Source organism: Gracilinanus agilis, chromosome 1 (assembly GCF_016433145.1).
Source record: "Gracilinanus agilis isolate LMUSP501 chromosome 1, AgileGrace, whole genome shotgun sequence".
NCBI lineage: Eukaryota > Metazoa > Chordata > Mammalia > Didelphimorphia > Didelphidae > Gracilinanus > Gracilinanus agilis.
The window spans coordinates 433,520,114-433,534,088 of record NC_058130.1 but is presented as its reverse complement, the minus strand read 5'-3'; positions in this window follow the sequence as shown (position 1 = coordinate 433,534,088).

Genomic DNA, 13,975 nt, shown 5'->3' with positions numbered 1-13,975 from the left:
TTAATGCACTATTGGTGGATTTGTGAACTAATCCAACTATTCTGGAAAACAATTGGCAACTATACCATCAAAAGCTATAAAACTGGGGGCAGCTGGGTAGCTCAGTGGAGTGAGAGTCAGGCCTAGAGACAGGAGGTCCTAGGTTCAAACCCGGCCTCAGCCACTTCCCAGCTGTGTGACCCTGGGCAAGTCACTTGACCCCCATTGCCTACCCTTACCACTCTTCCACTTATGAGACAATACACCAAAGTACAAGGGTTTAAAACAAAAAACAAAAAACAAACAAACAAAAAAAAAAGCTATAAAACTCTATGTCCTCTTTGATACAACAATATTACTACTAGGTCTTTATATCAAAGAGTGAAGTGAGTAGAACCAGGAAAAAATTATACACAGTGTGGAAAATATGGAGGACACCAGGGATGTTACAATATAATCTAAATGGTTGTGGGTACACACTCTGGATTGTAGGAGAGACTGGACCAGGACAGGGAGACCAGAGATCACAGCTAAGTTGCTCCTAACTGACAAGAATGGCTGCTGGCCAACTGTCACTAGTGGATCAGAGTCTTTGAAACCAACAGGCAATGTAACAGGTTTTAACAGGTTTAATTTTGTTCAACTAAAAGGCAGGATAAGGGATTCTACTCTACCACAGGGCAAGGGGAGGACTTCTCTACTCTAATCTTAGTGATCTAGCGGGCAGAGCCCAAAGGAGCAGTAGTAGAGTCTCTGGGAGGCTGCATCAAACCTGGGTCCAGCCAGGGTTTGACCAGCACAGGTAAGGGCTGAGGGTGACTTTGGGGTGCTTAATAAATCTTTGTCGATTGATTTGACTGATTGGTTAGGACAAGAATTAAAGGATAACACTGTATTTTCATAATTTCCCAAGACAGGTCTGTTTCTTGCACATCTGGTATCTAAAGCAGACATTCCTGTTGTTAATCAACAATACAGAATAGCCACTTAAGATATTCTTTGAAGAATTCAACCTTGAATCAACCCTATCCAGCCCTTGCTATAGGCTTGGTTGAGGCAGCTACTATCTCTCAGAGAGCGGGGCAAAGGGAAACGTTAAGTGGATGTTCCACTACATTCTTGTAAGTTCCTCCTGTGTTAAATTAGGTCATCAGAAAGCGAGGTCTCTGGACCATATTATCTTAGCTCCCCTAGAAACACTTTCATTAAATTGATTTAACATTTATATTCTCAGATTTTATAGAGGGTCGATACAAGTAATGTTTCCCTGTCCTTTGCAAACCATAGTCGAACAGAGCATATATTATGCTACTCAGCGTCCTTTATATAAATAAGGTCCTTGTTAAGGTGAAGAAACCAGCAAGGGAAAATTCTGATCCAGATCTGATTTTTTAACAACAGATTTCTGGGGTAGAAATGATGAGGGCGAAGAGGAGAGTGAGGAGCACTGTCCCTTAGTTTGTGACAGAGGAGAAGAAACCTGGGTTTAGTCTGACATGAACCACAGATCTTGGGAAATCAGATTTCAAAGGGTTGAGAGGAAAGATAGATATGCTCTGAAATGTTAGACCAGGATGGGAATTTATCAAGAATTATAATTTTAAGTCATAAAAGAAACTATTTTCTTGAAAAGAGGAATTATCATTATAATAGTTAACATTCACATAGTGCTTACTATGTTATGTACAAGGTAATTATTATTATAATTATTATCCCCATTTGTTCCTCACCTCAACCCTAGGAAGTAGGTGCTATTATTATCCTCTTTGTACAGTGGGGGAAACATAGGTAAACAAGTTAAATGATTTGCATGAGGTCACAAAGCTAGTGAGTGCCTGAGGCCAAACTTGAATTCAAGTCTTCTAGATCACAGGCCCAGTTCTCTATCCACTCATCAACCTAGTTGCTTCCTAGATAAACAAGAGGTTAAGTGATTTGCCCAAGGTCGCAGGGCTAGTATCTGAGGCCACATTAGAACACATGAGTTAGGGGCTCTTGGCCAAATTGTTTCTAATCATCTCTCACTGGCTTACATTGTTAAACTAGTATATCTGGGGAATACTACAAAGTTTATTCAGATTTTAAGAAAATATTTGATAAAGTTTTCCATGCTGTTATTGTGGATAAAATATAGATTATTAAATTGGATAATGATGCAGACAGATGGATTTGTAACTGATTAAATGCTCAGATACAAAGAATAGCCATTACTAGTCTGGCATCACCATGAAAAAGAGCTTCAGTGAAATACTCCAGGCATCCATGCTTGATTCTGTGCTATTTAAGATTTTATTAATGACATATGTAAATGCATCTATGTTATTTTCATCAAACTGGTTGATGATCAAAGACTCAATAGTTAGCTAACATATTCAATGATAGTGTCAGGATTCTTGAGCCAGATTTAATAAAATAATATTTAACCGGAATAAATTCAAAGTCTTGGATTAGGGTTCAAAAACTAAAATTCACAAGTACAAACGTGGGGAGAGATGGTTCGATAACTGTTTAAGGAAGACCAGGGTATTTGGTAGATAAACATTTAGTATGAGTTTACCCATGCATTTAAAAAAGAAATAAAAAAGCTAGCACAATATTGAGTTTTATCAAGAAAGGAGTAGTTTCCAGGAATAGTACTTTCCAAGGTAGTAGTCATTTCCATATGATAGTACTACTGCATAATGTCATTATTAGAACAAATCTGAGTCAAATAACTGGGGACGAGAAAATTTGAGGGGGACAAAAGATTTGAATATATTTGAAGGGATGTTTTGTGGAAGAGTGGTTAAATTTGTTATGTTTAGTTTCAGAAGGCAAAATTAGGAGGAACAATAAATAGAAATTGCCAGGAGGCAAATTAAAGCTTGATGTAAAGAAAAATTTTCTTCAAGTTAGAGCTATCCAAATACATAATGGGCTACCTAGAGGTATAGGGGGTTCCCCTCATTGGGTGTCTTCAGGGAAAGATTGGATTACCTATCTCTAGATATGTAATAAAAGGAATTCTTTCTCCATATATGTTGGATTAAATAGCTGCTGAGTTCCATTTCAGCTCTGAAATTCTGTAATCTTTGGTTTTGTGAAATGTCTCCTGGAATTTGATACAAGAGAAAAAATTTGTCACTGTAGTCATCCCCCAATAGATAAATAGTCAAATAACATGAATAGACAATTCTCACTGGAAGAAATCTCTGCTTCAAAGAAGCACAAAAATGTTCATAATCATTTTTATTCTGGAAAACTGTTTTGGAACAATGCCAAAAAATCACTTTTTTTTTTTTTTATCCTGGGACTCCATTCTAGGAGCATAGGGCCACAACCAGTAGGCAATGGTTCACACAGTCGCTCAGGGTCACCCAGCTGGGAAGTGTCTGAGCCCAGGTTTGAACCTAGGACCTTTCGTCTCTAGGCCTGGCTCTCAATCCACTGAGCTAGCCCAGCTGCCCCTACTTTAGGTTGCAGTTTATTTAGCAGATGTAGTTTTTACAGGGTGGGGTTGCTAGCCCCACGCCCAACCCTCCTCCTTTTTCATCCGGGCTAGGGACCGTCCTTGGCCCAGGAGTGGTAAGGGTGGGCAATAGGGGTCAAGTGACTTGCCCAAGGTCACACAGCTGGAAGTGTCTGAGGCCGGACTTGAACCTAGGACCTCCAGTCTCTAGGCCTGGCTCTCAATCCACTGAGCCACCCAGCTGTGGCTTAGCCATCACTTAGCAATCCTATATTAGACCTATATATTTAAAGCAGCTCTTTTTTAGGAGTGACAAAGAATTTGAAGATAAAGGGACACCCATCAATGGAGGAAATGGCTAAAATTATAGTATGTTGTAATTGTGTGAACAAAATGTCAATTTTATTTCACTTTAAGAAATGATGAAAGGGATGGTTCCAATGAAATCTGGTTAGACTCGTATGAACTGATGCAGAGTAAAGTGAGCAAAACCAGAAAATAATTTCAAAAATGGCAACAAAATTATATAGAAAAACAATTTTGAAAGATTAGAGATCTGATCAATGTAATGACAAGCCAACATTGTAGAGGGCTGATGATGAATCATGCTACCTACATCTTGACAAATCACAGGCTCAGTGTACAGATTGAGACATGCATTTTCAGCCATAGCCAAGGATTTTGTTTTGTTTGACTATTCATATTTGTTACAAAGGTTTTTTTTTTTTATCTTCACCAGGGAATTGGGGAGGTGAGACAATGAGGTTAGCAGTAGGGCTGACAAAAAAAAGAAAAATTAAAAGAAGATCATAGAAGCATTTTTTTAAATGCACAGAAGAGAAAACGACAGAGTAAAACATAAACAAGCAAGACAGATTTGAAAGTTACATGTTTAATTTATTGCAAACTTAAAAGGAAAAGCAAGCTGTACATAATAGAGATTTCAAGTTTCACTTATAATCTTCTTTATTCAGTTCTATTTTGTATATGGAAATGTTCTTTTTTTGTTTGTTAAATTGTTAAATTCAGAATAATTTGTCTCTGCATATTAACTTGACTGTTTTACTTTCATCAGACAAAAACAACTACAAAGTTATTTTTTTCCCTTAATGCTTTAGCTACCAAGAATCCCAGAGTTCAATTCGTTGCTTAAATGCAATAATCAACTCAACCTAGATAGCTGAGATAGCTATTTTTCTGTTCCTTTCAACTTTTGCCCTGCTTTTATTTTTCATCATCCATATGTTTTATTTTTTATGTTGCTTCAACTCCGTTCTGGAAGCATATAGATTTTATGTTCCCATTGTGACAACTATACTTCTTTTGATGACTTCAAAAGAATCTCGGGACTTTTTAAATTATCATTTTCACCCAAATGGTCTAGGAATCAAGACCACCTTGTAGAATCTAAGACAATTATTGAAACTGCATTGTGGATTATAGAGAAGGGATAAAGACCTTTGCCACTGTTTAATTCTTTTATCAGCAATTTCTCCCAATATTACACAGTGTTATAAGCTTCTGGTTCCTAACTTATTTAATTTTTTTATATTAATGTCATACTTCTAAGGGTTTTGGTGTGAGGAAGATTAGGTAGTAATTAATTAAGAATTAAGGTTCATCTAGCAGGAAGGGCTGGAGATGGAGAATTCCAAGATGGAATGAAGGAGCAGGAAAGAGTGGCTTGTACCCTGGGAGTGACTCCATTAGTGGTGTACACAAACTGTTGTTAGCCCTGGGAGATCTCGGAATAAAGGACACCCTGCTTCCTGATTTCCCTGGGATCCTATGTGGTGGTGGCATCTAGCAAAGAGGATAAGAACAACAGAGCAGCACCAAGAAGAGGAGAAGTTTGGGATCTGGTGGACAGCATCTCAAGCACACTCTTTCTTCTTGGATATCTTGGACCACCTCAGCTTTTGTCATCCTGATCATCTGTGTATTACTGTGAGATCCCCAAAGCTACCCTCAGACCCATTTGCTGTGCTGGCCAAATCTGGCTGGTACAAGGTTTGAGGCCTTCACAGTGATTCCTGCACTGCTCCTTTGGCCCTGTCTGTGTAGATCACTAAGATTAGAGTAGAGTCCTCTCCTTGCCCTGTGGTTTTGTCATTAGGTTTTAAGTATAGAAATCCCCTTCCCACCTTTTAGTTAAACATAATTAAACCAGTTAAACCCTTTTACCTTGCCTGTTTGTTTCTAGACTCTGGCCTAGGGGAAGCTGGGTGACAGTTAAGACCAACTGCCATTCCTGTGTTAATCCAGTAAACTATGGTTTTTCCATCCTGGTCCAGTCTCTCCTACAACCCATTGTGTGTACCCACAACTATTTAGATTTATTGTAACATCCCTGGTGCCTTCCATTACCTATTTTCACAGTTTGGTTGTGCTGATTTCACTCTTTCAATTTTTGTAACTCACTGAAATCATGTTTGCTTTGTAAATAGCTACTTTTTGTTAACACTTATTATTTTTTATTATTACTTATTACTTTTTACATAGCATGACATAATATATATTTGTTATAAATATGTAACAAATTATTAACTCCATTTCTTTGTATCATATCTTCAAAAAGAATGCCCTAAATTACTATTCACTTCCAAGTTTTATTGCTAATTTTATCTACTCATTCTCTGAGAAGTGATTTTGTTTTCCTTTCCTAGTTGTTGCTATTCACTATTGCCATGTACTTAGAGAAACTATATCCATTGAGAAACTAGAGGATCACTTCACTGGTCCTTTTTCAATATTAATAAATCAAATAAAAATATTTTCATGTTAAACTTTGTGGTTTATAAGGAACTTTAAATAGGCAGTTTTCACATGATGAAATCAAAACTATCAATAAGCACATGAAAAAAGGGTTCTAAATCCCTCCTGCTTAGAGAAATGCAAATCAAAACAACTGTGAGGTACCACCTTATACCTAGCAGACTGGCCAATATGGCAGCAAAGGAAAATGATAAATGTTGGAGGGGACGTGGCAAAATTGGGACACTAATACACTGCTGGTAGAGTTGTGAATTGGTCCAACCATTCTGGAAGTCAATTTGGAATTATGTGCAAAGGGCTTAAAGAGACTGCCGCCTTTCGATCCAGCCATACCACTGCTAGGTTTGTACCCCAAAGAGATCATAAGGAAAAAGGCATGTATAAAGATATATATAGCTGCACTCTTTGTGGTGGCAAAAAACTGGAAAATTAAGGAGATGTCCATCAATTGGGGAATGGCTGAACAAACTGTGGAATCTGTTGGGGATGGAATACTATTGTGCTCAAAGGAATAATGAACTGGAGGAATTCCATGTGAACTGGAAAGACCTCCAGGAATTGATGCAGATTGAAAGGAGCAGAGCCAGAAGAACATTGTATACAGAGATGGATACATTATGGCACAATCAAATGTAATAGAATTTTCTACTAGCAGCACTGCAATGACCCAAGACAATCCAGAGGAACTTATGAGAAAGAACACTATCCTCATCCAGAGAAAGAACTGTGGAAACAGAAACACAGAAGAAAAACATATGATCAATCATGTAGTTCAATGGGGATATGATTAGTGTTTTGGCATTAAAAAATCACTCTACTGGAAATATGAATAACATGGAAATAGGTTTTGAACAATGATATATGTATAACCCAGTGGAAGTGCTTGTTAGCTCCAGGAGGGGGGAAGAAAGAGGATGGGGAATCATGAATCATCAGATCATGGGAAAATATTCTAAATTTAAAAAAAAAGAAAGAAAATGTAAAGTTTCACCAGACATCAATGTCAACAGACATTAAATTCCTGCTTTATACAAGGAAAAATAAAAATAAGGAATTTTAACATAACCCTATGATATAGCCAATTCAAATATTTCAGATAAAAGACCATTGATTTTTTTTAAAACCTTGCCTTCTCTCTTAGAAAAAATACTAAATATTGTTTCAAAAGCAGAAGAGAGGTTAGGGTTAGGCAATGGGGGTTAAGTTGACTTACCCAGGAAGTATCTGAAACCATATTTGAAACCAGGACCTTCCATCCATAGGCAGTTCTCAATTCACCAGACCATCTAGCTGCCCATGAGACCACAGATTCTTGTATATGTATTGATAAATGAACCTATAATTATAAAAGAAATAAGTATCAGAAGTGAGATGAGTACCTAATTTGTAGTCTCTTGTCCTTCTAACTGTAGTTCCCAGCTTCTGCTCTACATTTCATCAGTGCTTGGTTGAGTGGACATTTGTGTACTGTGAACTCCAACCATTATTTCCCCAAGCCATCCTGGTCCTGACCTATAGACAGCATTAGTCAGATTCCTAAAAATCCTAGAGTTATCCAACTTTAGCTATAGCTTATAGATTTATCCAGTGATTTAAAGTTGTTGGCAGTGCCCTCATATGGTCTATTTTTTTGCTCTACCAATGTAGGTAGGTTTCCCATAGTAGACATAGTTTTAAAAGTTCCAAGTCCAAAACAGATTATCAGTTCCAGTAAATATAGAATCTATAAGTGAGCAAAATGCAGTTATTTTCTACTACTTCTCTTTTGTATCAGAGCAATGCCAGGACTGAAACATATTAGATAATAGTGGATGTTTCCCCTTCTCAATTGGGGAAATTGAGAAGTCACATTTTTATTTTACAAATTTTTTTCCAGATTACATGTTAATACAATTTCTTAATATTCATCTTCTGATATTTCACATTCCATGTTCTTTTTCTTCCTCCCAACCCTTCTCAAGAAGGCAGGTATTTTGATCTAAGTTGTACATATATTTTCATATAATACATATTTCCATGTTTATCATTTGAAAGACAATATATATTACTTACATTAGACAAAAATTCATGCAGGAAATAAAGTAAAGAATGGTATCAGTTTTGTAGGTGGATATTCTTTTTTTGTCATGAGTTTCTTGCTGTTGCCCTGGATCTTTTCCTTGTTGATAATAGTTAAGTCATTCATGGTTTATCATCATACATTATTGTTATTACTTTGCACAGCATTCTCCTGGTTCTGCTCACTTCCATTTGTACCACTTTATATGTCTTTCCACATATTTTTATCATCATCTTTTTTATCATTTCTTATAGCACGAGAATATTCCATTACAAGCATATGTCACAGTTCAGCCATTCTGATGGAAGCCCCTTCAGTTTCCAGTTATTTGCTACCACAAAAAGAGATGCTATAAATATTTTTGTATAGGTAGGTTCAATTTTCCTGTCTTTAATTTCTTTGTTATACAGATCTAGTCCTGGTATTTCTGGGTCAAAGGACAGTAGGCACAGTTTTATGGTCCTTTGGGCATGGTTCCAGATTGCTTTCTAGAATGTTTTGTATCATTTGGCAGCTCCACCAGCAGTGTATTAGCGTCCCAATTTTTCCACATCCACTCCCACATTTAGCATTTTTCTTTTTTAGCATATTAGCCAATCAGATGGATGATAAATCATTCTTCTCACACTTTTTCATCCTGTAATTGAAAATAGATTGTATATATTCTGAATGACTTTTTATCATCACTAATGTAAGCCTAGCCTACCATTCCGGTTTGAGATTTAAAATGCAATAAACACTTGTGGACCATAAAACTCAATTAAAACCAACTTTGCTAATTAACCAATAAAAGGATACACTTCAAAGTTTTTAAAGGGTTTGCAATTATTTCCTTTAACCTCCACAATCCCCAGATCAGGAAACAAGAGATCATTCGGGAAGGCAAGAATTCCACCGATTCCATGACAACCAATTAGTTTGGCAGTTAGTAGGCAGTAAAAACTCAGCATTATTTGCTGACCACTCTACTTTTTATTCTAGCTAAGCCCAAGAAACAGCAGGCAGAATGGCTTCTTTTCCCCTTTAAGGAGCAGGCCAGTTCTACATGTTCCAGTGCAGCTCTCTAAAATATGACTTTTTACCTCTTTCATTGCAGTAAAGTAAGCTGACATCTATAACTTGGAGAGCCTTCTTCACTTTCACCACTATATGGAGAAGAGGGGGCTTCATATGAAAGGGAAAAGCAAGCTCAAATAAATTTAGTTCATAAAGAAGGCCCTTTGCTTTTATTTTGCATGAGCAAGGTGTCTTCTCTGGTAATTCTTTCAAAACTTGAGAATTAGTGGAGTCATTTTCTTTTCTTTTGTTTTTGCTTTTTTTTAAACCCTTACTTTCTGTCTCAATATCAATTCTAAAAAAAAGGAGAGCCACAAGGGCTAGGCAATCAAGGTTAACTCATCTGGTCAGGGTCACACAGTCTGGATGCATCTAAGTGCACATTTGAACCCAGGTCCTCCTGACTTCAGATCTGGCACTCTAAACATATGCTATTTAGCTGCCCCTTAGTCATTTTATTTTTAATCAATTAATTGGCATTTGTTAAGAACTTACTTTGTTTTAATATCAGCCATTGCTTCTGCTCTTCATTCATAGCAATATATGTCGTTTTTCATAACATGATGAACAAGGAAATATATATTATATGATAATATATTTGCAACCTATATCATAATGCAGAATCTTCACCTGGAATCCTATTTCTTGTCAGATCTCTATTACTGCATGTCACACAGGACAACACTCCAGAGAAGCAAACAGAATCTGAATAACCCAAAACATATCACATTGTTCACTTGAAATGCATAAATCTACCAGCCTGAGTTTCACACAATACACATAGCTTATTTACATAGAATATTTCACTATTCTTTTCTTTACATTTCACTTACATGTTTTTACTACATCCAGACTTATTAGATTAGACATCAAAACAGACACCACTGATGGCCAGTCATTTCTAGGAATGCCAAGGATATCATTTAACTGGTCGAAAACAGACTGAGCATTGATCTTTAATAGTCTTTAAAGAGACACAAAAGGGGGCAGCTGGGTGGCTCAGTGAATTGAGAGCCAGGCCTAGAGACGGGAGGTCCTAGGTTTAAAATCTGGTCTCCGACATTTCCTACCTGTGTGACCCTAGCAAGTCACTTAATCCCCATTGCCTTGCCCTTACTACTTTTCTGCCTTAGAACCAATACATAGTATTGATTCTAAGACAGAAGGTGAGGGTTTTTAAAAAATAAAAATATGAGACACAAAATGGACTTTGTATTTTATTGTCAAAATACTTTATACGGTGGTTATTTTTTCCTTTTGTCCATATTCAATAATGTCATCAAGAATTATTGAAAACATTTTTCCACTTAGTAAAGGAATAGTCTCTTCTTGTATAATATTATGCAAGACCACAAGTATATCATTTTCTAAGGGATTGTTGAATATGCTTTGCCATGACATGATCTCATTTTTGAAGCATATCGACAATATTTAGAAATAACCTTTCTCAAAACTCAGAGATTTTTCATTGTGATTCCCGGAGGGTCTCCCACTTTTTACCAAATACAGACTAATGTAAATTAGTCACTATATTATTCTTCAGTTAAAGAACCTTTCTTATAGTTTTCTCTTAGAGAGATAAACCTGTTTATCTTCATCCAACAATATAACAACAATTCCTTTTGTTAAAACTTGACCATAAAAACTAGCTCAGCATATAAGATTTTGTGACTTGGTAGTTTTAAAAACATTATTAGCCTTTTACCAGTTACCCTAAACATTAATTAGTTCTCTACCAGTAGCCCTTTATCAGTAAGAGATCAAGGATCCCTTACAGTGTATGTTTAATTGGTGCGCCTGAAAAAGGATGGAGTCGGGAAGTGTTAAAGATTTCACAGGGCACATAGTTTAAACTCTAGTTAGGAATATTGGGGAATGAAGTTCTATCTATCTAAGAATCACATTTTTAAAATAGCTGAGAAAGATTTAAGAGTTTCACCAAGTTTAGAGTGGCAGCACAAAAACAGCAGGAGGAAAGCAGTTCAGAGATCACTCAAAAAGAAGGCTGGGTAGCATGATGGTATTCAATTAATTTTCTTTTATGACAGCAAGCTGATGCAGTGGTTAGAGCCCAGAACTTGTAGTTAAAAGAGCTGGAATTTAAAATCTGGCCCCAGACACCTACCAGCTATGTTACCTGGGCAAGTCACTTAACCCTATCTGCCTCAGTTTCCTCATCTGTAAAATGGAGAAAGAAATGGCAAATCACTCCAGTATTTTTGCCAAGAAAACCCCAAATGGAGTCATGAAGGGTCAGGCACAAGTGAAAAACAACTTAAATTTCCTGTGTGGATAGCATTTGTTCCCCAAGACTCTCTTACCCAGCATCCCATTTCCATGTTTATGCTACATGCTAACATAGGGAAGATATAATTTTGGTGTGACCCTGCCCCCCCTCCCCAAACATGGCTGCTGAAGCTGGCTTTTAGCCAGGCAGGAGAATTTAACACGTTGTCTTACTTTAGTTAGAAAATTGGGCTTTGAACTTCTATTTCTTTTTTTAAATTTCTTCTGCTTCAAGTGATTATTAATAAATTTTATAAAATTAATACTTGGAGTTATTGAAAGTAATTTAAATTTTACATTTCTTTTATAAATGAGTTTGTTCCCATTGGCTGCAGATATGTATTTTACTGTAACTAGAATATAGAAAGGGAGTGGAACTCTAGAGAATTTTTTATATTTTTATAGAATATAGAAGTTAGAACTCTTCTATTATGCCATGATGATTTTAAAAGCCCACTTAGGGGCATCAAAAATTGTTTGTTCTGTATTCTAAAACTTAACTTTACAAATTCCTTGAGTAGAACTTAAATGGAGTCTGGGGCTTTCTTCCTTTTTGCTTCTGGATATGTAAAATGAGTATAAATTTTCAGTGTAATTGTGACCTGAGTGTGGTGTATCAGGAGAGAATAGTCCAGAAGCAAATTTAAATCTCTTCACCCACCCTAACCCAAGAAAAGAGCAGGAGGGTGAAGGAAGGAGTGGGCTTCACCCGAAAGCCAGCCAGAGCAGGTGTGATTTGTGAGGATTTCAAGCCTGCCCTCTTTCTCGTTGGGAAGAGGTCACAAGGTGAGAAGAGAGACAGCTGGCACAGTAATATCTAATAATTACCTTTGCTGCATCATTATGGGAAGAAAAAAATGAGAGAAAATGCAAAAATCTATGCCTTTTGGTGGATTGTATTCCAACCATTTCCATTTGTCATAGCAATTGCAATAAAATATTTTTATCTATTCTCTGTTACTTCTAGGAAACATATTAAATATAAGCTAATAAAGGACCCCTAGATTTAATTATGCTCTAATTTATTTGTTTTTGGATAGAATGCTCGATGGCTTTGAATAGAAACTACACTGACCTGAATGAAGTCTATTTCAGTTGGTTATAACTCAGTTTACTGCATACATTGGAACTAGTGGTCACATTATCTAATGGAAGTTCTTAGCTGAGGAATCAGAGAGATTTCCTTTACTGACCCATAGAGTCATTATGATGGCTCATTTGTTTCTTTTATCAACAATGAATAGGCCAAGATTTTAAAATTCAAAAGGGACATTATACGAATGAATAAAAAGTATGAAACAACAGGCTTGCACTTCAGTAGAATGCATACAAAATTATAAACACTACAGTCCACTAGGCATGTCTGCTGAGGCCACTCAAACAGTTGAAAAAATTGTCTAGCACAGTAACAGAAGGGGAAGGACCAATGGTAATCTACTCCCATAGTTCCTCAAGTTAGCATGAGATTTCCATATATTTTTACATTATAAATATATATACATATGTGTATATATATATTATACAGTTAAATGTTTGCTACAATAATACAATTCATACTTTATGTCTTTAAGAGTATATCATGTAATTAAAATGCAGATCCACTTATTTCTTGAGACATGACATATTCTGCATGTAAACTCATGTTCCTATTGCTTTTTACCTAATCTAAACAGCCATATTCCTGAAGTAGCATTTTGTAAGATTTCTACCCTTGTTATGCAGACTAGCCTTTGTATAACTATCCCAAAGTGTATGTAATGCTTCCTCTTGTAGCCTCACCTACTCCCCTCCCCACTGCCATACACGTGCACATACATGCCCAGAAATCATGATGATGTTTGTTTAAGGGTTGTACCTTGGAGAGACAGATTGTGGAGCATGAGTGCATATTCTGTAACTGGTTCTTGTCAGCTAAGCACATGGTGAAGAAAAGACTCTACCTTGCCTCCTAAAGGAAAAGAAATTTTTAGACCTTCAAAGAATTTTATGTCACTAATGATGGAAAATAGTGTTATATTGCGGCTCAGATCCAACCAAAAAGCAAAGCTCATCTCAGCTGTGCACTTGGCAACTACTAGACCTACATCATTAAAATTTAGGAAAATATGTATTTCTGAAAACTTTTAGTAAATGCTATGTGTAATGCCCCTTACATCCTAACAAATAAAACTGAAGTATCTTGCAGCATATCTTGGTTTCTGAGAAAATGTTGAGATAGTAAGTAAGCATATGATGTCATTGAAGGACTTCTCAATCATGATATAAAACTATAGGGCAAAGAAGAGAAAGTAGTATTTTGTATAATGGCTAGTCAATAATTATTCAAAAATCTGAACAAGTTGGAAAATATGTAAGTATTATATGTACATAAT